Raw genomic sequence first — 27098 nt, 5'->3', positions numbered from 1 at the left:
CACAATATATAGTTTAAAGTTTGAGTCTATCATATTAGGTTTTGGATTTATAGCTGTTTTTGTGTCTATTGCTTCAAAAACATTTTCAGATAATTTGTGTGTTCTGAAGAAACTACAAGAGATATCTAGCCCATACTTTCTGTGCAAGAGGGGCTTGTACATCTGCACAACATGTCTTTTAAAGTTTGAACCTATCCTATTGCATTTTTGAGTTATAGCAGTTTTTACTGTTTTATTGCTCCAAAAGCCTTTTCAGCCCATGAACAGTTGTTTGTGAGTTTCGAAAAAAGTGAAAGAGCTATTCGAACCCTTTTTGCTGGGCAAGTAGGACCTGTAAATCTACACAATATATAGTTTAAAGTTTGAGTCTATCATATTAGGTTTTGGATTTATGGCTGTTTTTGTGTCTATTGCTTCAAAAGCATTTTCATATAATTTGTGTTTTCTGAAGAAACTACAAGAGATATCAAACCCATACTTTCTGTGCAAGAGGGGCTTGTACATCTGCACAACATGTCTTTTAAAGTTTGAACCTATCTTATTGCATTTTTGAGTTATAGCAGTTTTTACTGTTTTATTGCTCCAAAAGCCTTTTCAGCCCATGAACAGTTGTTTGTGAGTTTCGAAAAAAGTGCAAGAGCTATTCGAACCCTTTTTGCTGGGCAAGTAGGACCTGTAAATCTACACAATATATAGTTTAAAGTTTGAGTCTATCATATTAGGTTTTGGATTTATAGCTGTTTTTGTGTCTATTGCTTCAAAAACATTTTCAGATAATTTGTGTGTTCTGAAGAAACTACAAGAGATATCTAGCCCATACTTTCTGTGCAAGAGGGGCTTGTACATCTGCACAACATGTCTTTTAAAGTTTGAACCTATCCTATTGCATTTTTGAGTTATAGCAGTTTTTACTGTTTTATTGCTCCAAAAGCCTTTTCAGCCCATGAACAGTTGTTTGTGAGTTTCGAAAAAAGTGCAAGAGCTATTCGAACCCTTTTTGCTGGGCAAGTAGGACCTGTAAATCTACACAATATATAGTTTAAAGTTTGAGTCTATAATATTAGGTTTTGGATTTATGGCTGTTTTTGTGTCTATTGCTTCAAAAGCATTTTCAGATAATTTGTGTTTTCTGAAGAAACTACAAGAGATATCAAACCCATACTTTCTGTGCAAGAGGGGCTTGTACATCTGCACAACATGTCTTTTAAAGTTTGAACCTATCTTATTGCATTTTTGAGTTATAGCAGTTTTTACTGTTTTATTGCTCCAAAAGCCTTTTCAGCCCATGAACAGTTGTTTGTGAGTTTCGAAAAAAGTGCAAGAGCTATTCGAACCCTTTTTGCTGGGCAAGTAGGACCTGTAAATCTACACAATATATAGTTTAAAGTTTGAGTCTATCATATTAGGTTTTGGATTTATAGCTGTTTTTGTGTCTATTGCTTCAAAAGCATTTTCAGATAATTTGTGTTTTCTGAAGAAACTACAAGAGATATCTAGCCCATACTTTCTGTGCAAGAGGGGCTTGTACATCTGCACAACATGTCTTTTAAAGTTTGAACCTATCTTATTGCATTTTTGAGTTATAGCAGTTTTTACTGTTTTATTGCTCCAAAAGCCTTTTCAGCCCATGAAGAGTTGTTTGTGAGTTTCGAAAAAAGTGCAAGAGCTATTCGAACCCTTTTTGCTGGGCAAGTAGGACCTGTAAATCTACACAATATATAGTTTAAAGTTTGAGTCTATCATATTAGGTTTTGGATTTATAGCTGTTTTTGTGTCTATTGCTTCAAAAGCATTTTCAGATAATTTGTGTGTTCTGAAGAAACTACAAGAGATATCTAACCCATACTTTCTGTGCAAGAGGGGCTTGTACATCTGCACAACATGTCTTTTAAAGTTTGAACCTATCTTATTGCATTTTTGAGTTATAGCAGTTTTTACTGTTTTATTGCTCCAAAAGCCTTTTCAGCCCATGAACAGTTGTTTGTGAGTTTCGAAAAAAGTGCAAGAGCTATTCGAACCCTTTTTGCTGGACAAGTAGGACCTGTAAATCTACACAATATATAGTTTAAAGTTTGAGTCTATCATATTAGGTTTTGGATTTATAGCTGTTTTTGTGTCTATTGCTTCAAAAGCATTTTCAGATAATTTGTGTGTTCTGAAGAAACTACAAGAGATATGTAACCCATACTTTCTGTGCAAGAGGGGCTTGTACATCTGCACAACATGTCTTTTAAAGTTTGAACCTATCCTATTGCATTTTTGAGTTATAGCAGTTTTTACTGTTTTATTGCTCCAAAAGCCTTTTCAGCCCATGAACAGTTGTTTGTGAGTTTCGAAAAAAGTGCAAGAGCTATTCGAACCCTTTTTGCTGGACAAGTAGGACCTGTAAATCTACACAATATATAGTTTAAAGTTTGAGTCTATCATATTAGGTTTTGGATTTATAGCTGTTTTTGTGTCTATTGCTTCAAAAGCATTTTCAGATAATTTGTGTGTTCTGAAGAAACTACAAGAGATATCTAACCCATACTTTCTGTGCAAGAGGGGCTTGTACATCTGCACAACATGTCTTTTAAAGTTTGAACCTATCTTATTGCATTTTTGAGTTATAGCAGTTTTTACTGTTTTATTGCTCCAAAAGCCTTTTCAGCCCATGAACAGTTGTTTGTGAGTTTCGAAAAAAGTGCAAGAGCTATTCGAACCCTTTTTGCTGGACAAGTAGGACCTGTAAATCTACACAATATATAGTTTAAAGTTTGAGTCTATCATATTAGGTTTTGGATTTATAGCTGTTTTTGTGTCTATTGCTTCAAAAGCATTTTCAGATAATTTGTGTTTTCTGAAGAAACTACAAGAGATATCAAACCCATACTTTCTGTGCAAGAGGGGCTTGTACATCTGCACAACATGTCTTTTAAAGTTTGAACCTATCTTATTGCATTTTTGAGTTATAGCAGTTTTTACTGTTTTATTGCTCCAAAAGCCTTTTCAGCCCATGAACAGTTGTTTGTGAGTTTCGAAAAAAGTGCAAGAGCTATTCGAACCCTTTTTGCTGGGCAAGTAGGACCTGTAAATCTACACAATATATAGTTTAAAGTTTGAGTCTATCATATTAGGTTTTGGATTTATAGCTGTTTTTGTGTCTATTGCTTCAAAAACATTTTCAGATAATTTGTGTGTTCTGAAGAAACTACAAGAGATATCTAGCCCATACTTTCTGTGCAAGAGGGGCTTGTACATCTGCACAACATGTCTTTTAAAGTTTGAACCTATCCTATTGCATTTTTGAGTTATAGCAGTTTTTACTGTTTTATTGCTCCAAAAGCCTTTTCAGCCCATGAACAGTTGTTTGTGAGTTTCGAAAAAAGTGCAAGAGCTATTCGAACCCTTTTTGCTGGGCAAGTAGGACCTGTAAATCTACACAATATATAGTTTAAAGTTTGAGTCTATAATATTAGGTTTTGGATTTATGGCTGTTTTTGTGTCTATTGCTTCAAAAGCATTTTCAGATAATTTGTGTTTTCTGAAGAAACTACAAGAGATATCAAACCCATACTTTCTGTGCAAGAGGGGCTTGTACATCTGCACAACATGTCTTTTAAAGTTTGAACCTATCTTATTGCATTTTTGAGTTATAGCAGTTTTTACTGTTTTATTGCTCCAAAAGCCTTTTCAGCCCATGAACAGTTGTTTGTGAGTTTCGAAAAAAGTGAAAGAGCTATTCGAACCCTTTTTGCTGGACAAGTAGGACCTGTAAATCTACACAATATATAGTTTAAAGTTTGAGTCTATCATATTAGGTTTTGGATTTATAGCTGTTTTTGTGTCTATTGCTTCAAAAGCATTTTCAGATAATTTGTGTTTTCTGAAGAAACTACAAGAGATATCAAACCCATACTTTCTGTGCAAGAGGGGCTTGTACATCTGCACAACATGTCTTTTAAAGTTTGAACCTATCTTATTGCATTTTTGAGTTATAGCAGTTTTTACTGTTTTATTGCTCCAAAAGCCTTTTCAGCCCATGAACAGTTGTTTGTGAGTTTCGAAAAAAGTGCAAGAGCTATTCGAACCCTTTTTGCTGGGCAAGTAGGACCTGTAAATCTACACAATATATAGTTTAAAGTTTGAGTCTATCATATTAGGTTTTGGATTTATAGCTGTTTTTGTGTCTATTGCTTCAAAAACATTTTCAGATAATTTGTGTGTTCTGAAGAAACTACAAGAGATATCTAGCCCATACTTTCTGTGCAAGAGGGGCTTGTCCATCTGCACAACATGTCTTTTAAAGTTTGAACCTATCCTATTGCATTTTTGAGTTATAGCAGTTTTTACTGTTTTATTGCTCCAAAAGCCTTTTCAGCCCATGAACAGTTGTTTGTGAGTTTCGAAAAAAGTGCAAGAGCTATTCGAACCCTTTTTGCTGGGCAAGTAGGACCTGTAAATCTACACAATATATAGTTTAAAGTTTGAGTCTATAATATTAGGTTTTGGATTTATGGCTGTTTTTGTGTCTATTGCTTCAAAAGCATTTTCAGATAATTTGTGTTTTCTGAAGAAACTACAAGAGATATCAAACCCATACTTTCTGTGCAAGAGGGGCTTGTACATCTGCACAACATGTCTTTTAAAGTTTGAACCTATCTTATTGCATTTTTGAGTTATAGCAGTTTTTACTGTTTTATTGCTCCAAAAGCCTTTTCAGCCCATGAACAGTTGTTTGTGAGTTTCGAAAAAAGTGCAAGAGCTATTCGAACCCTTTTTGCTGGGCAAGTAGGACCTGTAAATCTACACAATATATAGTTTAAAGTTTGAGTCTATCATATTAGGTTTTGGATTTATAGCTGTTTTTGTGTCTATTGCTTCAAAAACATTTTCAGATAATTTGTGTGTTCTGAAGAAACTACAAGAGATATCTAGCCCATACTTTCTGTGCAAGAGGGGCTTGTACATCTGCACAACATGTCTTTTAAAGTTTGAACCTATCCTATTGCATTTTTGAGTTATAGCAGTTTTTACTGTTTTATTGCTCCAAAAGCCTTTTCAGCCCATGAACAGTTGTTTGTGAGTTTCGAAAAAAGTGCAAGAGCTATTCGAACCCTTTTTGCTGGGCAAGTAGGACCTGTAAATCTACACAATATATAGTTTAAAGTTTGAGTCTATAATATTAGGTTTTGGATTTATGGCTGTTTTTGTGTCTATTGCTTCAAAAGCATTTTCAGATAATTTGTGTTTTCTGAAGAAACTACAAGAGATATCAAACCCATACTTTCTGTGCAAGAGGGGCTTGTACATCTGCACAACATGTCTTTTAAAGTTTGAACCTATCTTATTGCATTTTTGAGTTATAGCAGTTTTTACTGTTTTATTGCTCCAAAAGCCTTTTCAGCCCATGAACAGTTGTTTGTGAGTTTCGAAAAAAGTGCAAGAGCTATTCGAACCCTTTTTGCTGGGCAAGTAGGACCTGTAAATCTACACAATATATAGTTTAAAGTTTGAGTCTATCATATTAGGTTTTGGATTTATAGCTGTTTTTGTGTCTATTGCTTCAAAAGCATTTTCAGATAATTTGTGTTTTCTGAAGAAACTACAAGAGATATCTAGCCCATACTTTCTGTGCAAGAGGGGCTTGTACATCTGCACAACATGTCTTTTAAAGTTTGAACCTATCTTATTGCATTTTTGAGTTATAGCAGTTTTTACTGTTTTATTGCTCCAAAAGCCTTTTCAGCCCATGAAGAGTTGTTTGTGAGTTTCGAAAAAAGTGCAAGAGCTATTCGAACCCTTTTTGCTGGGCAAGTAGGACCTGTAAATCTACACAATATATAGTTTAAAGTTTGAGTCTATCATATTAGGTTTTGGATTTATAGCTGTTTTTGTGTCTATTGCTTCAAAAGCATTTTCAGATAATTTGTGTGTTCTGAAGAAACTACAAGAGATATCTAACCCATACTTTCTGTGCAAGAGGGGCTTGTACATCTGCACAACATGTCTTTTAAAGTTTGAACCTATCTTATTGCATTTTTGAGTTATAGCAGTTTTTACTGTTTTATTGCTCCAAAAGCCTTTTCAGCCCATGAACAGTTGTTTGTGAGTTTCGAAAAAAGTGCAAGAGCTATTCGAACCCTTTTTGCTGGACAAGTAGGACCTGTAAATCTACACAATATATAGTTTAAAGTTTGAGTCTATCATATTAGGTTTTGGATTTATAGCTGTTTTTGTGTCTATTGCTTCAAAAGCATTTTCAGATAATTTGTGTGTTCTGAAGAAACTACAAGAGATATGTAACCCATACTTTCTGTGCAAGAGGGGCTTGTACATCTGCACAACATGTCTTTTAAAGTTTGAACCTATCCTATTGCATTTTTGAGTTATAGCAGTTTTTACTGTTTTATTGCTCCAAAAGCCTTTTCAGCCCATGAACAGTTGTTTGTGAGTTTCGAAAAAAGTGCAAGAGCTATTCGAACCCTTTTTGCTGGACAAGTAGGACCTGTAAATCTACACAATATATAGTTTAAAGTTTGAGTCTATCATATTAGGTTTTGGATTTATAGCTGTTTTTGTGTCTATTGCTTCAAAAGCATTTTCAGATAATTTGTGTGTTCTGAAGAAACTACAAGAGATATCTAACCCATACTTTCTGTGCAAGAGGGGCTTGTACATCTGCACAACATGTCTTTTAAAGTTTGAACCTATCTTATTGCATTTTTGAGTTATAGCAGTTTTTACTGTTTTATTGCTCCAAAAGCCTTTTCAGCCCATGAACAGTTGTTTGTGAGTTTCGAAAAAAGTGCAAGAGCTATTCGAACCCTTTTTGCTGGACAAGTAGGACCTGTAAATCTACACAATATATAGTTTAAAGTTTGAGTCTATCATATTAGGTTTTGGATTTATAGCTGTTTTTGTGTCTATTGCTTCAAAAGCATTTTCAGATAATTTGTGTTTTCTGAAGAAACTACAAGAGATATCAAACCCATACTTTCTGTGCAAGAGGGGCTTGTACATCTGCACAACATGTCTTTTAAAGTTTGAACCTATCTTATTGCATTTTTGAGTTATAGCAGTTTTTACTGTTTTATTGCTCCAAAAGCCTTTTCAGCCCATGAACAGTTGTTTGTGAGTTTCGAAAAAAGTGCAAGAGCTATTCGAACCCTTTTTGCTGGGCAAGTAGGACCTGTAAATCTACACAATATATAGTTTAAAGTTTGAGTCTATCATATTAGGTTTTGGATTTATAGCTGTTTTTGTGTCTATTGCTTCAAAAACATTTTCAGATAATTTGTGTGTTCTGAAGAAACTACAAGAGATATCTAGCCCATACTTTCTGTGCAAGAGGGGCTTGTACATCTGCACAACATGTCTTTTAAAGTTTGAACCTATCCTATTGCATTTTTGAGTTATAGCAGTTTTTACTGTTTTATTGCTCCAAAAGCCTTTTCAGCCCATGAACAGTTGTTTGTGAGTTTCGAAAAAAGTGAAAGAGCTATTCGAACCCTTTTTGCTGGGCAAGTAGGACCTGTAAATCTACACAATATATAGTTTAAAGTTTGAGTCTATCATATTAGGTTTTGGATTTATGGCTGTTTTTGTGTCTATTGCTTCAAAAGCATTTTCATATAATTTGTGTTTTCTGAAGAAACTACAAGAGATATCAAACCCATACTTTCTGTGCAAGAGGGGCTTGTACATCTGCACAACATGTCTTTTAAAGTTTGAACCTATCTTATTGCATTTTTGAGTTATAGCAGTTTTTACTGTTTTATTGCTCCAAAAGCCTTTTCAGCCCATGAACAGTTGTTTGTGAGTTTCGAAAAAAGTGCAAGAGCTATTCGAACCCTTTTTGCTGGGCAAGTAGGACCTGTAAATCTACACAATATATAGTTTAAAGTTTGAGTCTATCATATTAGGTTTTGGATTTATAGCTGTTTTTGTGTCTATTGCTTCAAAAACATTTTCAGATAATTTGTGTGTTCTGAAGAAACTACAAGAGATATCTAGCCCATACTTTCTGTGCAAGAGGGGCTTGTACATCTGCACAACATGTCTTTTAAAGTTTGAACCTATCCTATTGCATTTTTGAGTTATAGCAGTTTTTACTGTTTTATTGCTCCAAAAGCCTTTTCAGCCCATGAACAGTTGTTTGTGAGTTTCGAAAAAAGTGCAAGAGCTATTCGAACCCTTTTTGCTGGGCAAGTAGGACCTGTAAATCTACACAATATATAGTTTAAAGTTTGAGTCTATAATATTAGGTTTTGGATTTATGGCTGTTTTTGTGTCTATTGCTTCAAAAGCATTTTCAGATAATTTGTGTTTTCTGAAGAAACTACAAGAGATATCAAACCCATACTTTCTGTGCAAGAGGGGCTTGTACATCTGCACAACATGTCTTTTAAAGTTTGAACCTATCTTATTGCATTTTTGAGTTATAGCAGTTTTTACTGTTTTATTGCTCCAAAAGCCTTTTCAGCCCATGAACAGTTGTTTGTGAGTTTCGAAAAAAGTGCAAGAGCTATTCGAACCCTTTTTGCTGGGCAAGTAGGACCTGTAAATCTACACAATATATAGTTTAAAGTTTGAGTCTATCATATTAGGTTTTGGATTTATAGCTGTTTTTGTGTCTATTGCTTCAAAAGCATTTTCAGATAATTTGTGTTTTCTGAAGAAACTACAAGAGATATCTAGCCCATACTTTCTGTGCAAGAGGGGCTTGTACATCTGCACAACATGTCTTTTAAAGTTTGAACCTATCTTATTGCATTTTTGAGTTATAGCAGTTTTTACTGTTTTATTGCTCCAAAAGCCTTTTCAGCCCATGAAGAGTTGTTTGTGAGTTTCGAAAAAAGTGCAAGAGCTATTCGAACCCTTTTTGCTGGGCAAGTAGGACCTGTAAATCTACACAATATATAGTTTAAAGTTTGAGTCTATCATATTAGGTTTTGGATTTATAGCTGTTTTTGTGTCTATTGCTTCAAAAGCATTTTCAGATAATTTGTGTGTTCTGAAGAAACTACAAGAGATATCTAACCCATACTTTCTGTGCAAGAGGGGCTTGTACATCTGCACAACATGTCTTTTAAAGTTTGAACCTATCTTATTGCATTTTTGAGTTATAGCAGTTTTTACTGTTTTATTGCTCCAAAAGCCTTTTCAGCCCATGAACAGTTGTTTGTGAGTTTCGAAAAAAGTGCAAGAGCTATTCGAACCCTTTTTGCTGGACAAGTAGGACCTGTAAATCTACACAATATATAGTTTAAAGTTTGAGTCTATCATATTAGGTTTTGGATTTATAGCTGTTTTTGTGTCTATTGCTTCAAAAGCATTTTCAGATAATTTGTGTGTTCTGAAGAAACTACAAGAGATATGTAACCCATACTTTCTGTGCAAGAGGGGCTTGTACATCTGCACAACATGTCTTTTAAAGTTTGAACCTATCCTATTGCATTTTTGAGTTATAGCAGTTTTTACTGTTTTATTGCTCCAAAAGCCTTTTCAGCCCATGAACAGTTGTTTGTGAGTTTCGAAAAAAGTGCAAGAGCTATTCGAACCCTTTTTGCTGGACAAGTAGGACCTGTAAATCTACACAATATATAGTTTAAAGTTTGAGTCTATCATATTAGGTTTTGGATTTATAGCTGTTTTTGTGTCTATTGCTTCAAAAGCATTTTCAGATAATTTGTGTGTTCTGAAGAAACTACAAGAGATATCTAACCCATACTTTCTGTGCAAGAGGGGCTTGTACATCTGCACAACATGTCTTTTAAAGTTTGAACCTATCTTATTGCATTTTTGAGTTATAGCAGTTTTTACTGTTTTATTGCTCCAAAAGCCTTTTCAGCCCATGAACAGTTGTTTGTGAGTTTCGAAAAAAGTGCAAGAGCTATTCGAACCCTTTTTGCTGGACAAGTAGGACCTGTAAATCTACACAATATATAGTTTAAAGTTTGAGTCTATCATATTAGGTTTTGGATTTATAGCTGTTTTTGTGTCTATTGCTTCAAAAGCATTTTCAGATAATTTGTGTTTTCTGAAGAAACTACAAGAGATATCAAACCCATACTTTCTGTGCAAGAGGGGCTTGTACATCTGCACAACATGTCTTTTAAAGTTTGAACCTATCTTATTGCATTTTTGAGTTATAGCAGTTTTTACTGTTTTATTGCTCCAAAAGCCTTTTCAGCCCATGAACAGTTGTTTGTGAGTTTCGAAAAAAGTGCAAGAGCTATTCGAACCCTTTTTGCTGGGCAAGTAGGACCTGTAAATCTACACAATATATAGTTTAAAGTTTGAGTCTATCATATTAGGTTTTGGATTTATAGCTGTTTTTGTGTCTATTGCTTCAAAAACATTTTCAGATAATTTGTGTGTTCTGAAGAAACTACAAGAGATATCTAGCCCATACTTTCTGTGCAAGAGGGGCTTGTACATCTGCACAACATGTCTTTTAAAGTTTGAACCTATCCTATTGCATTTTTGAGTTATAGCAGTTTTTACTGTTTTATTGCTCCAAAAGCCTTTTCAGCCCATGAACAGTTGTTTGTGAGTTTCGAAAAAAGTGCAAGAGCTATTCGAACCCTTTTTGCTGGGCAAGTAGGACCTGTAAATCTACACAATATATAGTTTAAAGTTTGAGTCTATAATATTAGGTTTTGGATTTATGGCTGTTTTTGTGTCTATTGCTTCAAAAGCATTTTCAGATAATTTGTGTTTTCTGAAGAAACTACAAGAGATATCAAACCCATACTTTCTGTGCAAGAGGGGCTTGTACATCTGCACAACATGTCTTTTAAAGTTTGAACCTATCTTATTGCATTTTTGAGTTATAGCAGTTTTTACTGTTTTATTGCTCCAAAAGCCTTTTCAGCCCATGAACAGTTGTTTGTGAGTTTCGAAAAAAGTGAAAGAGCTATTCGAACCCTTTTTGCTGGACAAGTAGGACCTGTAAATCTACACAATATATAGTTTAAAGTTTGAGTCTATCATATTAGGTTTTGGATTTATAGCTGTTTTTGTGTCTATTGCTTCAAAAGCATTTTCAGATAATTTGTGTTTTCTGAAGAAACTACAAGAGATATCAAACCCATACTTTCTGTGCAAGAGGGGCTTGTACATCTGCACAACATGTCTTTTAAAGTTTGAACCTATCTTATTGCATTTTTGAGTTATAGCAGTTTTTACTGTTTTATTGCTCCAAAAGCCTTTTCAGCCCATGAACAGTTGTTTGTGAGTTTCGAAAAAAGTGCAAGAGCTATTCGAACCCTTTTTGCTGGGCAAGTAGGACCTGTAAATCTACACAATATATAGTTTAAAGTTTGAGTCTATCATATTAGGTTTTGGATTTATAGCTGTTTTTGTGTCTATTGCTTCAAAAACATTTTCAGATAATTTGTGTGTTCTGAAGAAACTACAAGAGATATCTAGCCCATACTTTCTGTGCAAGAGGGGCTTGTCCATCTGCACAACATGTCTTTTAAAGTTTGAACCTATCCTATTGCATTTTTGAGTTATAGCAGTTTTTACTGTTTTATTGCTCCAAAAGCCTTTTCAGCCCATGAACAGTTGTTTGTGAGTTTCGAAAAAAGTGCAAGAGCTATTCGAACCCTTTTTGCTGGGCAAGTAGGACCTGTAAATCTACACAATATATAGTTTAAAGTTTGAGTCTATAATATTAGGTTTTGGATTTATGGCTGTTTTTGTGTCTATTGCTTCAAAAGCATTTTCAGATAATTTGTGTTTTCTGAAGAAACTACAAGAGATATCAAACCCATACTTTCTGTGCAAGAGGGGCTTGTACATCTGCACAACATGTCTTTTAAAGTTTGAACCTATCTTATTGCATTTTTGAGTTATAGCAGTTTTTACTGTTTTATTGCTCCAAAAGCCTTTTCAGCCCATGAACAGTTGTTTGTGAGTTTCGAAAAAAGTGCAAGAGCTATTCGAACCCTTTTTGCTGGGCAAGTAGGGCCTGTAAATCTACACAATATATAGTTTAAAGTTTGAGTCTATCATATTAGGTTTTGGATTTATAGCTGTTCTTGTGTCTATTGCTTCAAAAGCATTTTCAGATAATTTGTGTGTTCTGAAGAAACTACAAGAGATATCTAGCCCATACTTTCTGTGCAAGAGGGGCTTGTACATCTGCACAACATGTCTTTTAAAGTTTGAACCTATCTTATTGCATTTTTGAGTTATAGCAGTTTTTACTGTTTTATTGCTCCAAAAGCCTTTTCAGCCCATGAACAGTTGTTTGTGAGTTTCGAAAAAAGTGCAAGAGCTATTCGAACCCTTTTTGCTGGGCAAGTAGGACCTGTAAATCTACACAATATATAGTTTAAAGTTTGAGTCTATCATATTAGGTTTTGGATTTATAGCTGTTTTTGTGTCTATTGCTTCAAAAACATTTTCAGATAATTTGTGTGTTCTGAAGAAACTACAAGAGATATCTAGCCCATACTTTCTGTGCAAGAGGGGCTTGTACATCTGCACAACATGTCTTTTAAAGTTTGAACCTATCCTATTGCATTTTTGAGTTATAGCAGTTTTTACTGTTTTATTGCTCCAAAAGCCTTTTCAGCCCATGAACAGTTGTTTGTGAGTTTCGAAAAAAGTGCAAGAGCTATTCGAACCCTTTTTGCTGGGCAAGTAGGACCTGTAAATCCACACAATATATAGTTTAAAGTTTGAGTCTATAATATTAGGTTTTGGATTTATGGCTGTTTTTGTGTCTATTGCTTCAAAAGCATTTTCAGATAATTTGTGTTTTCTGAAGAAACTACAAGAGATATCAAACCCATACTTTCTGTGCAAGAGGGGCTTGTACATCTGCACAACATGTCTTTTAAAGTTTGAACCTATCTTATTGCATTTTTGAGTTATAGCAGTTTTTACTGTTTTATTGCTCCAAAAGCCTTTTCAGCCCATGAACAGTTGTTTGTGAGTTTCGAAAAAAGTGCAAGAGCTATTCGAACCCTTTTTGCTGGGCAAGTAGGGCCTGTAAATCTACACAATATATAGTTTAAAGTTTGAGTCTATCTTATTAGGTTTTGGATTTATAGCTGTTTTTGTGTCTATTGCTTCAAAAGCATTTTCAGATAATTTGTGTGTTCTGAAGAAACTACAAGAGATATCTAGCCCATACTTTCTGTGCAAGAGGGGCTTGTACATCTGCACAACATGTCTTTTAAAGTTTGAACCTATCTTATTGCATTTTTGAGTTATAGCAGTTTTTACTGTTTTATTGCTCCAAAAGCCTTTTCAGCCCATGAACAGTTGTTTGTGAGTTTCGAAAAAAGTGAAAGAGCTATTCGAACCCTTTTTGCTGGGCAAGTAGGACCTGTAAATCTACACAATATATAGTTTAAAGTTTGAGTCTATCATATTAGGTTTTGGATTTATGGCTGTTTTTGTGTCTATTGCTTCAAAAGCATTTTCATATAATTTGTGTTTTCTGAAGAAACTACAAGAGATATCAAACCCATACTTTCTGTGCAAGAGGGGCTTGTACATCTGCACAACATGTCTTTTAAAGTTTGAACCTATCTTATTGCATTTTTGAGTTATAGCAGTTTTTACTGTTTTATTGCTCCAAAAGCCTTTTCAGCCCATGAACAGTTGTTTGTGAGTTTCGAAAAAAGTGCAAGAGCTATTCGAACCCTTTTTGCTGGGCAAGTAGGACCTGTAAATCTACACAATATATAGTTTAAAGTTTGAGTCTATCATATTAGGTTTTGGATTTATAGCTGTTTTTGTGTCTATTGCTTCAAAAGCATTTTCAGATAATTTGTGTTTTCTGAAGAAACTACAAGAGATATCTAGCCCATACATTCTGTGCAAGAGGGACTTGTACATCTGCACAACATGTCTTTTAAAGTTTGAACCTATCTTATTGCATTTTTGAGTTATAGCAGTTTTTACTGTTTTATTGCTCCAAAAGCCTTTTCAGCCCATGAACAGTTGTTTGTGAGTTTCGAAAAAAGTGCAAGAGCTATTCGAACCCTTTTTGCTGGGCAAGTAGGACCTGTAAATCTACACAATATATAGTTTAAAGTTTGAGTCTATCATATTAGGTTTTGGATTTATAGCTGTTTTTGTGTCTATTGCTTCAAAAGCATTTTCAGATAATTTGTGTGTTCTGAAGAAACTACAAGAGATATCTAACCCATACTTTCTGTGCAAGAGGGGCTTGTACATCTGCACAACATGTCTTTTAAAGTTTGAACCTATCTTATTGCATTTTTGAGTTATAGCAGTTTTTACTGTTTTATTGCTCCAAAAGCCTTTTCAGCCCATGAACAGTTGTTTGTGAGTTTCGAAAAAAGTGCAAGAGCTATTCGAACCCTTTTTGCTGGACAAGTAGGACCTGTAAATCTACACAATATATAGTTTAAAGTTTGAGTCTATCATATTAGGTTTTGGATTTATAGCTGTTTTTGTGTCTATTGCTTCAAAAGCATTTTCAGATAATTTGTGTGTTCTGAAGAAACTACAAGAGATATCTAACCCATACTTTCTGTGCAAGAGGGGCTTGTACATCTGCACAACATGTCTTTTAAAGTTTGAACCTATCCTATTGCATTTTTGAGTTATAGCAGTTTTTACTGTTTTATTGCTCCAAAAGCCTTTTCAGCCCATGAACAGTTGTTTGTGAGTTTCGAAAAAAGTGAAAGAGCTATTCGAACCCTTTTTGCTGGGCAAGTAGGACCTGTAAATCTACACAATATATAGTTTAAAGTTTGAGTCTATCATATTAGGTTTTGGATTTATGGCTGTTTTTGTGTCTATTGCTTCAAAAGCATTTTCAGATAATTTGTGTTTTCTGAAGAAACTACAAGAGATATCAAACCCATACTTTCTGTGCAAGAGGGGCTTGTACATCTGCACAACATGTCTTTTAAAGTTTGAACCTATCTTATTGCATTTTTGAGTTATAGCAGTTTTTACTGTTTTATTGCTCCAAAAGCCTTTTCAGCCCATGAACAGTTGTTTGTGAGTTTCGAAAAAAGTGCAAGAGCTATTCTAACCCTTTTTGCTGGGCAAGTAGGACCTGTAAATCTACACAATATATAGTTTAAAGTTTGAGTCTATCATATTAGGTTTTGGATTTATAGCTGTTTTTGTGTCTATTGCTTCAAAAACATTTTCAGATAATTTGTGTGTTCTGAAGAAACTACAAGAGATATCTAGCCCATACTTTCTGTGCAAGAGGGGCTTGTACATCTGCACAACATGTCTTTTAAAGTTTGAACCTATCCTATTGCATTTTTGAGTTATAGCAGTTTTTACTGTTTTATTGCTCCAAAAGCCTTTTCAGCCCATGAACAGTTGTTTGTGAGTTTCGAAAAAAGTGAAAGAGCTATTCGAACCCTTTTTGCTGGGCAAGTAGGACCTGTAAATCTACACAATATATAGTTTAAAGTTTGAGTCTATCATATTAGGTTTTGGATTTATGGCTGTTTTTGTGTCTATTGCTTCAAAAGCATTTTCATATAATTTGTGTTTTCTGAAGAAACTACAAGAGATATCAAACCCATACTTTCTGTGCAAGAGGGGCTTGTACATCTGCACAACATGTCTTTTAAAGTTTGAACCTATCTTATTGCATTTTTGAGTTATAGCAGTTTTTACTGTTTTATTGCTCCAAAAGCCTTTTCAGCCCATGAACAGTTGTTTGTGAGTTTCGAAAAAAGTGCAAGAGCTATTCGAACCCTTTTTGCTGGGCAAGTAGGACCTGTAAATCTACACAATATATAGTTTAAAGTTTGAGTCTATCATATTAGGTTTTGGATTTATAGCTGTTTTTGTGTCTATTGCTTCAAAAACATTTTCAGATAATTTGTGTGTTCTGAAGAAACTACAAGAGATATCTAGCCCATACTTTCTGTGCAAGAGGGGCTTGTACATCTGCACAACATGTCTTTTAAAGTTTGAACCTATCCTATTGCATTTTTGAGTTATAGCAGTTTTTACTGTTTTATTGCTCCAAAAGCCTTTTCAGCCCATGAACAGTTGTTTGTGAGTTTCGAAAAAAGTGCAAGAGCTATTCGAACCGTTTTTGCTGGGCAAGTAGGACCTGTAAATCTACACAATATATAGTTTAAAGTTTGAGTCTATAATATTAGGTTTTGGATTTATGGCTGTTTTTGTGTCTATTGCTTCAAAAGCATTTTCAGATAATTTGTGTTTTCTGAAGAAACTACAAGAGATATCAAACCCATACTTTCTGTGCAAGAGGGGCTTGTACATCTGCACAACATGTCTTTTAAAGTTTGAACCTATCTTATTGCATTTTTGAGTTATAGCAGTTTTTACTGTTTTATTGCTCCAAAAGCCTTTTCAGCCCATGAACAGTTGTTTGTGAGTTTCGAAAAAAGTGCAAGAGCTATTCGAACCCTTTTTGCTGGGCAAGTAGGGCCTGTAAATCTACACAATATATAGTTTAAAGTTTGAGTCTATCATATTAGGTTTTGGATTTATAGCTGTTTTTGTGTCTATTGCTTCAAAAGCATTTTCAGATAATTTGTGTGTTCTGAAGAAACTACAAGAGATATCTAGCCCATACTTTCTGTGCAAGAGGGGCTTGTACATCTGCACAACATGTCTTTTAAAGTTTGAACCTATCTTATTGCATTTTTGAGTTATAGCAGTTTTTACTGTTTTATTGCTCCAAAAGCCTTTTCAGCCCATGAACAGTTGTTTGTGAGTTTCGAAAAAAGTGAAAGAGCTATTCGAACCCTTTTTGCTGGGCAAGTAGGACCTGTAAATCTACACAATATATAGTTTAAAGTTTGAGTCTATCATATTAGGTTTTGGATTTATGGCTGTTTTTGTGTCTATTGCTTCAAAAGCATTTTCATATAATTTGTGTTTTCTGAAGAAACTACAAGAGATATCAAACCCATACTTTCTGTGCAAGAGGGGCTTGTACATCTGCACAACATGTCTTTTAAAGTTTGAACCTATCTTATTGCATTTTTGAGTTATAGCAGTTTTTACTGTTTTATTGCTCCAAAAGCCTTTTCAGCCCATGAACAGTTGTTTGTGAGTTTCGAAAAAAGTGCAAGAGCTATTCGAACCCTTTTTGCTGGGCAAGTAGGACCTGTAAATCTACACAATATATAGTTTAAAGTTTGAGTCTATCATATTAGGTTTTGGATTTATAGCTGTTTTTGTGTCTATTGCTTCAAAAACATTTTCAGATAATTTGTGTGTTCTGAAGAAACTACAAGAGATATCTAGCCCATACTTTCTGTGCAAGAGGGGCTTGTACATCTGCACAACATGTCTTTTAAAGTTTGAACCTATCCTATTGCATTTTTGAGTTATAGCAGTTTTTACTGTTTTATTGCTCCAAAAGCCTTTTCAGCCCATGAACAGTTGTTTGTGAGTTTCGAAAAAAGTGCAAGAGCTATTCGAACCCTTTTTGCTGGGCAAGTAGGACCTGTAAATCTACACAATATATAGTTTAAAGTTTGAGTCTATAATATTAGGTTTTGGATTTATGGCTGTTTTTGTGTCTATTGCTTCAAAAGCATTTTTAGATAATTTGTGTTTTCTGAAGAAACTACAAGAGATATCAAACCCATACTTTCTGTGCAAGAGGGGCTTGTACATCTGCACAACATGTCTTTTAAAGTTTGAACCTATCTTATTGCATTTTTGAGTTATAGCAGTTTTTACTGTTTTATTGCTCCAAAAGCCTTTTCAGCCCATGAACAGTTGTTTGTGAGTTTCGAAAAAAGTGCAAGAGCTATTCGAACCCTTTTTGCTGGGCAAGTAGGGCCTGTAAATCTACACAATATATAGTTTAAAGTTTGAGTCTATCATATTAGGTTTTGGATTTATAGCTGTTTTTGTGTCTATTGCTTCAAAAGCATTTTCAGATAATTTGTGTGTTCTGAAGAAACTACAAGAGATATCTAGCCCATACTTTCTGTGCAAGAGGGGCTTGTACATCTGCACAACATGTCTTTTAAAGTTTGAACCTATCTTATTGCATTTTTGAGTTATAGCAGTTTTTACTGTTTTATTGCTCCAAAAGCCTTTTCAGCCCATGAACAGTTGTTTGTGAGTTTCGAAAAAAGTGAAAGAGCTATTCGAACCCTTTTTGCTGGGCAAGTAGGACCTGTAAATCTACACAATATATAGTTTAAAGTTTGAGTCTATCATATTAGGTTTTGGATTTATGGCTGTTTTTGTGTCTATTGCTTCAAAAGCATTTTCATATAATTTGTGTTTTCTGAAGAAACTACAAGAGATATCAAACCCATACTTTCTGTGCAAGAGGGGCTTGTACATCTGCACAACATGTCTTTTAAAGTTTGAACCTATCTTATTGCATTTTTGAGTTATAGCAGTTTTTACTGTTTTATTGCTCCAAAAGCCTTTTCAGCCCATGAACAGTTGTTTGTGAGTTTCGAAAAAAGTGCAAGAGCTATTCGAACCCTTTTTGCTGGGCAAGTAGGACCTGTAAATCTACACAATATATAGTTTAAAGTTTGAGTCTATCATATTAGGTTTTGGATTTATAGCTGTTTTTGTGTCTATTGCTTCAAAAGCATTTTCAGATAATTTGTGTTTTCTGAAGAAACTACAAGAGATATCTAGCCCATACATTCTGTGCAAGAGGGACTTGTACATCTGCACAACATGTCTTTTAAAGTTTGAACCTATCTTATTGCATTTTTGAGTTATAGCAGTTTTTACTGTTTTATTGCTCCAAAAGCCTTTTCAGCCCATGAACAGTTGTTTGTGAGTTTCGAAAAAAGTGCAAGAGCTATTCGAACCCTTTTTGCTGGGCAAGTAGGACCTGTAAATCTACACAATATATAGTTTAAAGTTTGAGTCTATCATATTAGGTTTTGGATTTATAGCTGTTTTTGTGTCTATTGCTTCAAAAGCATTTTCAGATAATTTGTGTGTTCTGAAGAAACTACAAGAGATATCTAACCCATACTTTCTGTGCAAGAGGGGCTTGTACATCTGCACAACATGTCTTTTAAAGTTTGAACCTATCCTATTGCATTTTTGAGTTATAGCAGTTTTTACTGTTTTATTGCTCCAAAAGCCTTTTCAGCCCATGAACAGTTGTTTGTGAGTTTCGAAAAAAGTGAAAGAGCTATTCGAACCCTTTTTGCTGGGCAAGTAGGACCTGTAAATCTACACAATATATAGTTTAAAGTTTGAGTCTATCATATTAGGTTTTGGATTTATGGCTGTTTTTGTGTCTATTGCTTCAAAAGCATTTTCAGATAATTTGTGTTTTCTGAAGAAACTACAAGAGATATCAAACCCATACTTTCTGTACAAGAGGGGCTTGTACATCTGCACAACATGTCTTTTAAAGTTTGAACCTATCTTATTGCATTTTTGAGTTATAGCAGTTTTTACTGTTTTATTGCTCCAAAAGCCTTTTCAGCCCATGAACAGTTGTTTGTGAGTTTCGAAAAAAGTGCAAGAGCTATTCTAACCCTTTTTGCTGGGCAAGTAGGACCTGTAAATCTACACAATATATAGTTTAAAGTTTGAGTCTATCATATTAGGTTTTGGATTTATAGCTGTTTTTGTGTCTATTGCTTCAAAAACATTTTCAGATAATTTGTGTGTTCTGAAGAAACTACAAGAGATATCTAGCCCATACTTTCTGTGCAAGAGGGGCTTGTACATCTGCACAACATGTCTTTTAAAGTTTGAACCTATCTTATTGCATTTTTGAGTTATAGCAGTTTTTACTGTTTTATTGCTCCAAAAGCCTTTTCAGCCCATGAACAGTTGTTTGTGAGTTTCGAAAAAAGTGCAAGAGCTATTCGAACCCTTTTTGCTGGGCAAGTAGGACCTGTAAATCTACACAATATATAGTTTAAAGTTTGAGTCTATCATATTAGGTTTTGGATTTATAGCTGTTTTTGTGTCTATTGCTTCAAAAACATTTTCAGATAATTTGTGTGTTCTGAAGAAACTACAAGAGATATCTAGCCCATACTTTCTGTGCAAGAGGGGCTTGTACATCTGCACAACATGTCTTTTAAAGTTTGAACCTATCCTATTGCATTTTTGAGTTATAGCAGTTTTTACTGTTTTATTGCTCCAAAAGCCTTTTCAGCCCATGAACAGTTGTTTGTGAGTTTCGAAAAAAGTGCAAGAGCTATTCGAACCCTTTTTGCTGGGCAAGTAGGACCTGTAAATCTACACAATATATAGTTTAAAGTTTGAGTCTATAATATTAGGTTTTGGATTTATGGCTGTTTTTGTGTCTATTGCTTCAAAAGCATTTTCAGATAATTTGTGTTTTCTGAAGAAACTACAAGAGATATCAAACCCATACTTTCTGTGCAAGAGGGGCTTGTAAATCTGCACAACATGTCTTTTAAAGTTTTAACCTATCTTATTGCATTTTTGAGTTATAGCAGTTTTTACTGTTTTATTGCTCCAAAAGCCTTTTCAGCCCATGAACAGTTGTTTGTGAGTTTCGAAAAAAGTGCAAGAGCTATTCGAACCCTTTTTGCTGGGCAAGTAGGGCCTGTAAATCTACACAATATATAGTTTAAAGTTTGAGTCTATCATATTAGGTTTTGGATTTATAGCTGTTTTTGTGTCTATTGCTTCAAAAGCATTTTCAGATAATTTGTGTGTTCTGAAGAAACTACAAGAGATATCTAGCCCATACTTTCTGTGCAAGAGGGGCTTGTACATCTGCACAACATGTCTTTTAAAGTTTGAACCTATCTTATTGCATTTTTGAGTTATAGCAGTTTTTACTGTTTTATTGCTCCAAAAGCCTTTTCAGCCCATGAACAGTTGTTTGTGAGTTTCGAAAAAAGTGAAAGAGCTATTCGAACCCTTTTTGCTGGGCAAGTAGGACCTGTAAATCTACACAATATATAGTTTAAAGTTTGAGTCTATCATATTAGGTTTTGGATTTATGGCTGTTTTTGTGTCTATTGCTTCAAAAGCATTTTCATATAATTTGTGTTTTCTGAAGAAACTACAAGAGATATCAAACCCATACTTTCTGTGCAAGAGGGGCTTGTACATCTGCACAACATGTCTTTTAAAGTTTGAACCTATCTTATTGCATTTTTGAGTTATAGCAGTTTTTACTGTTTTATTGCTCCAAAAGCCTTTTCAGCCCATGAACAGTTGTTTGTGAGTTTCGAAAAAAGTGCAAGAGCTATTCGAACCCTTTTTGCTGGGCAAGTAGGACCTGTAAATCTACACAATATATAGTTTAAAGTTTGAGTCTATCATATTAGGTTTTGGATTTATAGCTGTTTTTGTGTCTATTTCTTCAAAAACATTTTCAGATAATTTGTGTGTTCTGAAGAAACTACAAGAGATATCTAGCCCATACTTTCTGTGCAAGAGGGGCTTGTACATCTGCACAACATGTCTTTTAAAGTTTGAACCTATCCTATTGCATTTTTGAGTTATAGCAGTTTTTACTGTTTTATTGCTCCAAAAGCCTTTTCAGCCCATGAACAGTTGTTTGTGAGTTTCGAAAAAAGTGCAAGAGCTATTCGAACCCTTTTTGCTGGGCAAGTAGGACCTGTAAATCTACACAATATATAGTTTAAAGTTTGAGTCTATAATATTAGGTTTTGGATTTATGGCTGTTTTTGTGTCTATTGCTTCAAAAGCATTTTCAGATAATTTGTGTTTTCTGAAGAAACTACAAGAGATATCAAACCCATACTTTCTGTGCAAGAGGGGCTTGTACATCTGCACAACATGTCTTTTAAAGTTTGAACCTATCTTATTGCATTTTTGAGTTATAGCAGTTTTTACTGTTTTATTGCTCCAAAAGCCTTTTCAGCCCATGAACAGTTGTTTGTGAGTTTCGAAAAAAGTGCAAGAGCTATTCGAACCCTTTTTGCTGGGCAAGTAGGACCTGTAAATCTACACAATATATAGTTTAAAGTTTGAGTCTATCATATTAGGTTTTGGATTTATAGCTGTTTTTGTGTCTATTGCTTCAAAAGCATTTTCAGATAATTTGTGTGTTCTGAAGAAACTACAAGAGATATCTAGCCCATACTTTCTGTGCAAGAGGGGCTTGTACATCTGCACAACATGTCTTTTAAAGTTTGAACCTATCTTATTGCATTTTTGAGTTATAGCAGTTTTTACTGTTTTATTGCTCCAAAAGCCTTTTCAGCCCATGAACAGTTGTTTGTGAGTTTCGAAAAAAGTGAAAGAGCTATTCGAACCCTTTTTGCTGGGCAAGTAGGACCTGTAAATCTACACAACATATAGTTTAAAGTTTGAGTCTATCATATTAGGTTTTGGATTTATGGCTGTTTTTGTGTCTATTGCTTCAAAAGCATTTTCATATAATTTGTGTTTTCTGAAGAAACTACAAGAGATATCAAACCCATACTTTCTGTGCAAGAGGGGCTTGTACATCTGCACAACATGTCTTTTAAAGTTTGAACCTATCTTATTGCATTTTTGAGTTATAGCAGTTTTTACTGTTTTATTGCTCCAAAAGCCTTTTCAGCCCATGAACAGTTGTTTGTGAGTTTCGAAAAAAGTGCAAGAGCTATTCGAACCCTTTTTGCTGGGCAAGTAGGACCTGTAAATCTACACAATATATAGTTTAAAGTTTGAGTCTATCATATTAGGTTTTGGATTTATAGCTGTTTTTGTGTCTATTGCTTCAAAAGCATTTTCAGATAATTTGTGTTTTCTGAAGAAACTACAAGAGATATCTAGCCCATACATTCTGTGCAAGAGGGACTTGTACATCTGCACAACATGTCTTTTAAAGTTTGAACCTATCTTATTGCATTTTTGAGTTATAGCAGTTTTTACTGTTTTATTGCTCCAAAAGCCTTTTCAGCCCATGAACAGTTGTTTGTGAGTTTCGAAAAAAGTGCAAGAGCTATTCGAACCCTTTTTGCTGGGCAAGTAGGACCTGTAAATCTACACAATATATAGTTTAAAGTTTGAGTCTATCATATTAGGTTTTGGATTTATAGCTGTTTTTGTGTCTATTGCTTCAAAAGCATTTTCAGATAATTTGTGTGTTCTGAAGAAACTACAAGAGATATCTAACCCATACTTTCTGTGCAAGAGGGGCTTGTACATCTGCACAACATGTCTTTTAAAGTTTGAACCTATCCTATTGCATTTTTGAGTTATAGCAGTTTTTACTGTTTTATTGCTCCAAAAGCCTTTTCAGCCCATGAACAGTTGTTTGTGAGTTTCGAAAAAAGTGAAAGAGCTATTCGAACCCTTTTTGCTGGGCAAGTAGGACCTGTAAATCTACACAATATATAGTTTAAAGTTTGAGTCTATCATATTAGGTTTTGGATTTATGGCTGTTTTTGTGTCTATTGCTTCAAAAGCATTTTCAGATAATTTGTGTTTTCTGAAGAAACTACAAGAGATATCAAACCCATACTTTCTGTGCAAGAGGGGCTTGTACATCTGCACAACATGTCTTTTAAAGTTTGAACCTATCTTATTGCATTTTTGAGTTATAGCAGTTTTTACTGTTTTATTGCTCCAAAAGCCTTTTCAGCCCATGAACAGTTGTTTGTGAGTTTCGAAAAAAGTGCAAGAGCTATTCTAACCCTTTTTGCTGGGCAAGTAGGACCTGTAAATCTACACAATATATAGTTCAAAGTTTGAGTCTATCATATTAGGTTTTGGATTTATAGCTGTTTTTGTGTCTATTGCTTCAAAAACATTTTCAGATAATTTGTGTGTTCTGAAGAAACTACAAGAGATATCTAGCCCATACTTTCTGTGCAAGAGGGGCTTGTACATCTGCACAACATGTCTTTTAAAGTTTGAACCTATCCTATTGCATTTTTGAGTTATAGCAGTTTTTACTGTTTTATTGCTCCAAAAGCCTTTTCAGCCCATGAACAGTTGTTTGTGAGTTTCGAAAAAAGTGAAAGAGCTATTCGAACCCTTTTTGCTGGGCAAGTAGGACCTGTAAATCTACACAATATATAGTTTAAAGTTTGAGTCTATCATATTAGGTTTTGGATTTATGGCTGTTTTTGTGTCTATTGCTTCAAAAGCATTTTCAGATAATTTGTGTTTTCTGAAGAAACTACAAGAGATATCAAACCCATACTTTCTGTGCAAGAGGGGCTTGTACATCTGCACAACATGTCTTTTAAAGTTTGAACCTATCTTATTGCATTTTTGAGTTATAGCAGTTTTTACTGTTTTATTGCTCCAACAGCCTTTTCAGCCCATGAACAGTTGTTTGTGAGTTTCGAAAAAAGTGAAAGAGCTATTCGAACCCTTTTTGCTGGGCAAGTAGGACCTGTAAATCTACACAATATATAGTTTAAAGTTTGAGTCTATCATATTAGGTTTTGGATTTATGGCTGTTTTTGTGTCTATTGCTTCAAAAGCATTTTCATATAATTTGTGTTTTCTGAAGAAACTACAAGAGATATCAAACCCATACTTTCTGTGCAAGAGGGGCTTGTACATCTGCACAACATGTCTTTTAAAGTTTGAACCTATCTTATTGCATTTTTGAGTTATAGCAGTTTTTACTGTTTTATTGCTCCAAAAGCCTTTTCAGCCCATGAACAGTTGTTTGTGAGTTTCGAAAAAAGTGCAAGAGCTATTCGAACCCTTTTTGCTGGGCAAGTAGGACCTGTAAATCTACACAATATATAGTTTAAAGTTTGAGTCTATCATATTAGGTTTTGGATTTATAGCTGTTTTTGTGTCTATTGCTTCAAAAGCATTTTCAGATAATTTGTGTGTTCTGAAGAAACTACAAGAGATATCTAACCCATACTTTCTGTGCAAGAGGGGCTTGTACATCTGCACAACATGTCTTTTAAAGTTTGAACCTATCCTATTGCATTTTTGAGTTATAGCAGTTTTTACTGTTTTATTGCTCCAAAAGCCTTTTCAGCCCATGAACAGTTGTTTGTGAGTTTCGAAAAAAGTGAAAGAGCTATTCGAACCCTTTTTGCTGGGCAAGTAGGACCTGTAAATCTACACAATATATAGTTTAAAGTTTGAGTCTATCATATTAGGTTTTGGATTTATGGCTGTTTTTGTGTCTATTGCTTCAAAAGCATTTTCAGATAATTTGTGTTTTCTGAAGAAACTACAAGAGATATCAAACCCATACTTTCTGTGCAAGAGGGGCTTGTACATCTGCACAACATATCTTTTAAAGTTTGAACCTATCTTATTGCATTTTTGAGTTATAGCAGTTTTTACTGTTTTATTGCTCCAAAAGCCTTTTCAGCCCATGAACAGTTGTTTGTGAGTTTCGAAAAAAGTGCAAGAGCTATTCTAACCCTTTTTGCTGGGCAAGTAGGACCTGTAAATCTACACAATATATAGTTTAAAGTTTGAGTCTATCATATTAGGTTTTGGATTTATAGCTGTTTTTGTGTCTATTGCTTCAAAAACATTTTCAGATAATTTGTGTGTTCTGAAGAAACTACAAGAGATATCTAGCCCATACTTTCTGTGCAAGAGGGGCTTGTACATCTGCACAACATGTCTTTTAAAGTTTGAACCTATCCTATTGCATTTTTGAGTTATAGCAGTTTTTACTGTTTTATTGCTCCAAAAGCCTTTTCAGCCCATGAACAGTTGTTTGTGAGTTTCGAAAAAAGTGAAAGAGCTATTCGAACCCTTTTTGCTGGGCAAGTAGGACCTGTAAATCTACACAATATATAGTTTAAAGTTTGAGTCTATCATATTAGGTTTTGGATTTATGGCTGTTTTTGTGTCTATTGCTTCAAAAGCATTTTCAGATAATTTGTGTTTTCTGAAGAAACTACAAGAGATATCAAACCCATACTTTCTGTGCAAGAGGGGCTTGTACATCTGCACAACATGTCTTTTAAAGTTTGAACCTATCTTATTGCATTTTTGAGTTATAGCAGTTTTTACTGTTTTATTGCTCCAAAAGCCTTTTCAGCCCATGAACAGTTGTTTGTGAGTTTCGAAAAAAGTGCAAGAGCTATTCGAACCCTTTTTGCTGGGCAAGTAGGACCTGTAAATCTACACAATATATAGTTTAAAGTTTGAGTCTATCATATTAGGTTTTGGATTTATAGCTGTTTTTGTGTCTATTGCTTCAAAAACATTTTCAGATAATTTGTGTGTTCTGAAGAAACTACAAGAGATATCTAGCCCATACTTTCTGTGCAAGAGGGGCTTGTACATCTGCACAACATGTCTTTTAAAGTTTGAACCTATCCTATTGCATTTTTGAGTTATAGCAGTTTTTACTGTTTTATTGCTCCAAAAGCCTTTTCAGCCCATGAACAGTTGTTTGTGAGTTTCGAAAAAAGTGCAAGAGCTATTCGAACCCTTTTTGCTGGGCAAGTAGGACCTGTAAATCTACACAATATATAGTTTAAAGTTTGAGTCTATAATATTAGGTTTTGGATTTATGGCTGTTTTTGTGTCTATTGCTTCAAAAGCATTTTCAGATAATTTGTGTTTTCTGAAGAAACTACAAGAGATATCAAACCCATACTTTCTGTGCAAGAGGGGCTTGTACATCTGCACAACATGTCTTTTAAAGTTTGAACCTATCTTATTGCATTTTTGAGTTATAGCAGTTTTTACTGTTTTATTGCTCCAAAAGCCTTTTCAGCCCATGAACAGTTGTTTGTGAGTTTCGAAAAAAGTGCAAGAGCTATTCTAACCCTTTTTGCTGGGCAAGTAGGACCTGTAAATCTACACAATATATAGTTTAAAGTTTGAGTCTATCATATTAGGTTTTGGATTTATAGCTGTTTTTGTGTCTATTGCTTCAAAAACATTTTCAGATAATTTGTGTGTTCTGAAGAAACTACAAGAGATATCTAGCCCATACTTTCTGTGCAAGAGGGGCTTGTACATCTGCACAACATGTCTTTTAAAGTTTGAACCTATCCTATTGCATTTTTGAGTTATAGCAGTTTTTACTGTTTTATTGCTCCAAAAGCCTTTTCAGCCCATGAACAGTTGTTTGTGAGTTTCGAAAAAAGTGAAAGAGCTATTCGAACCCTTTTTGCTGGGCAAGTAGGACCTGTAAATCTACACAATATATAGTTTAAAGTTTGAGTCTATCATATTAGGTTTTGGATTTATGGCTGTTTTTGTGTCTATTGCTTCAAAAG

The sequence above is a fragment of the Eucyclogobius newberryi genome, unplaced genomic scaffold, assembly GCF_026437365.1.
Source record: "Eucyclogobius newberryi isolate DKJ021-1_F unplaced genomic scaffold, fEucNew1.0.hap1 SCAF_3, whole genome shotgun sequence".
NCBI classification, from domain to species: domain Eukaryota; kingdom Metazoa; phylum Chordata; class Actinopteri; order Gobiiformes; family Gobiidae; genus Eucyclogobius; species Eucyclogobius newberryi.
This window is presented reverse-complemented; position numbering follows the sequence as displayed.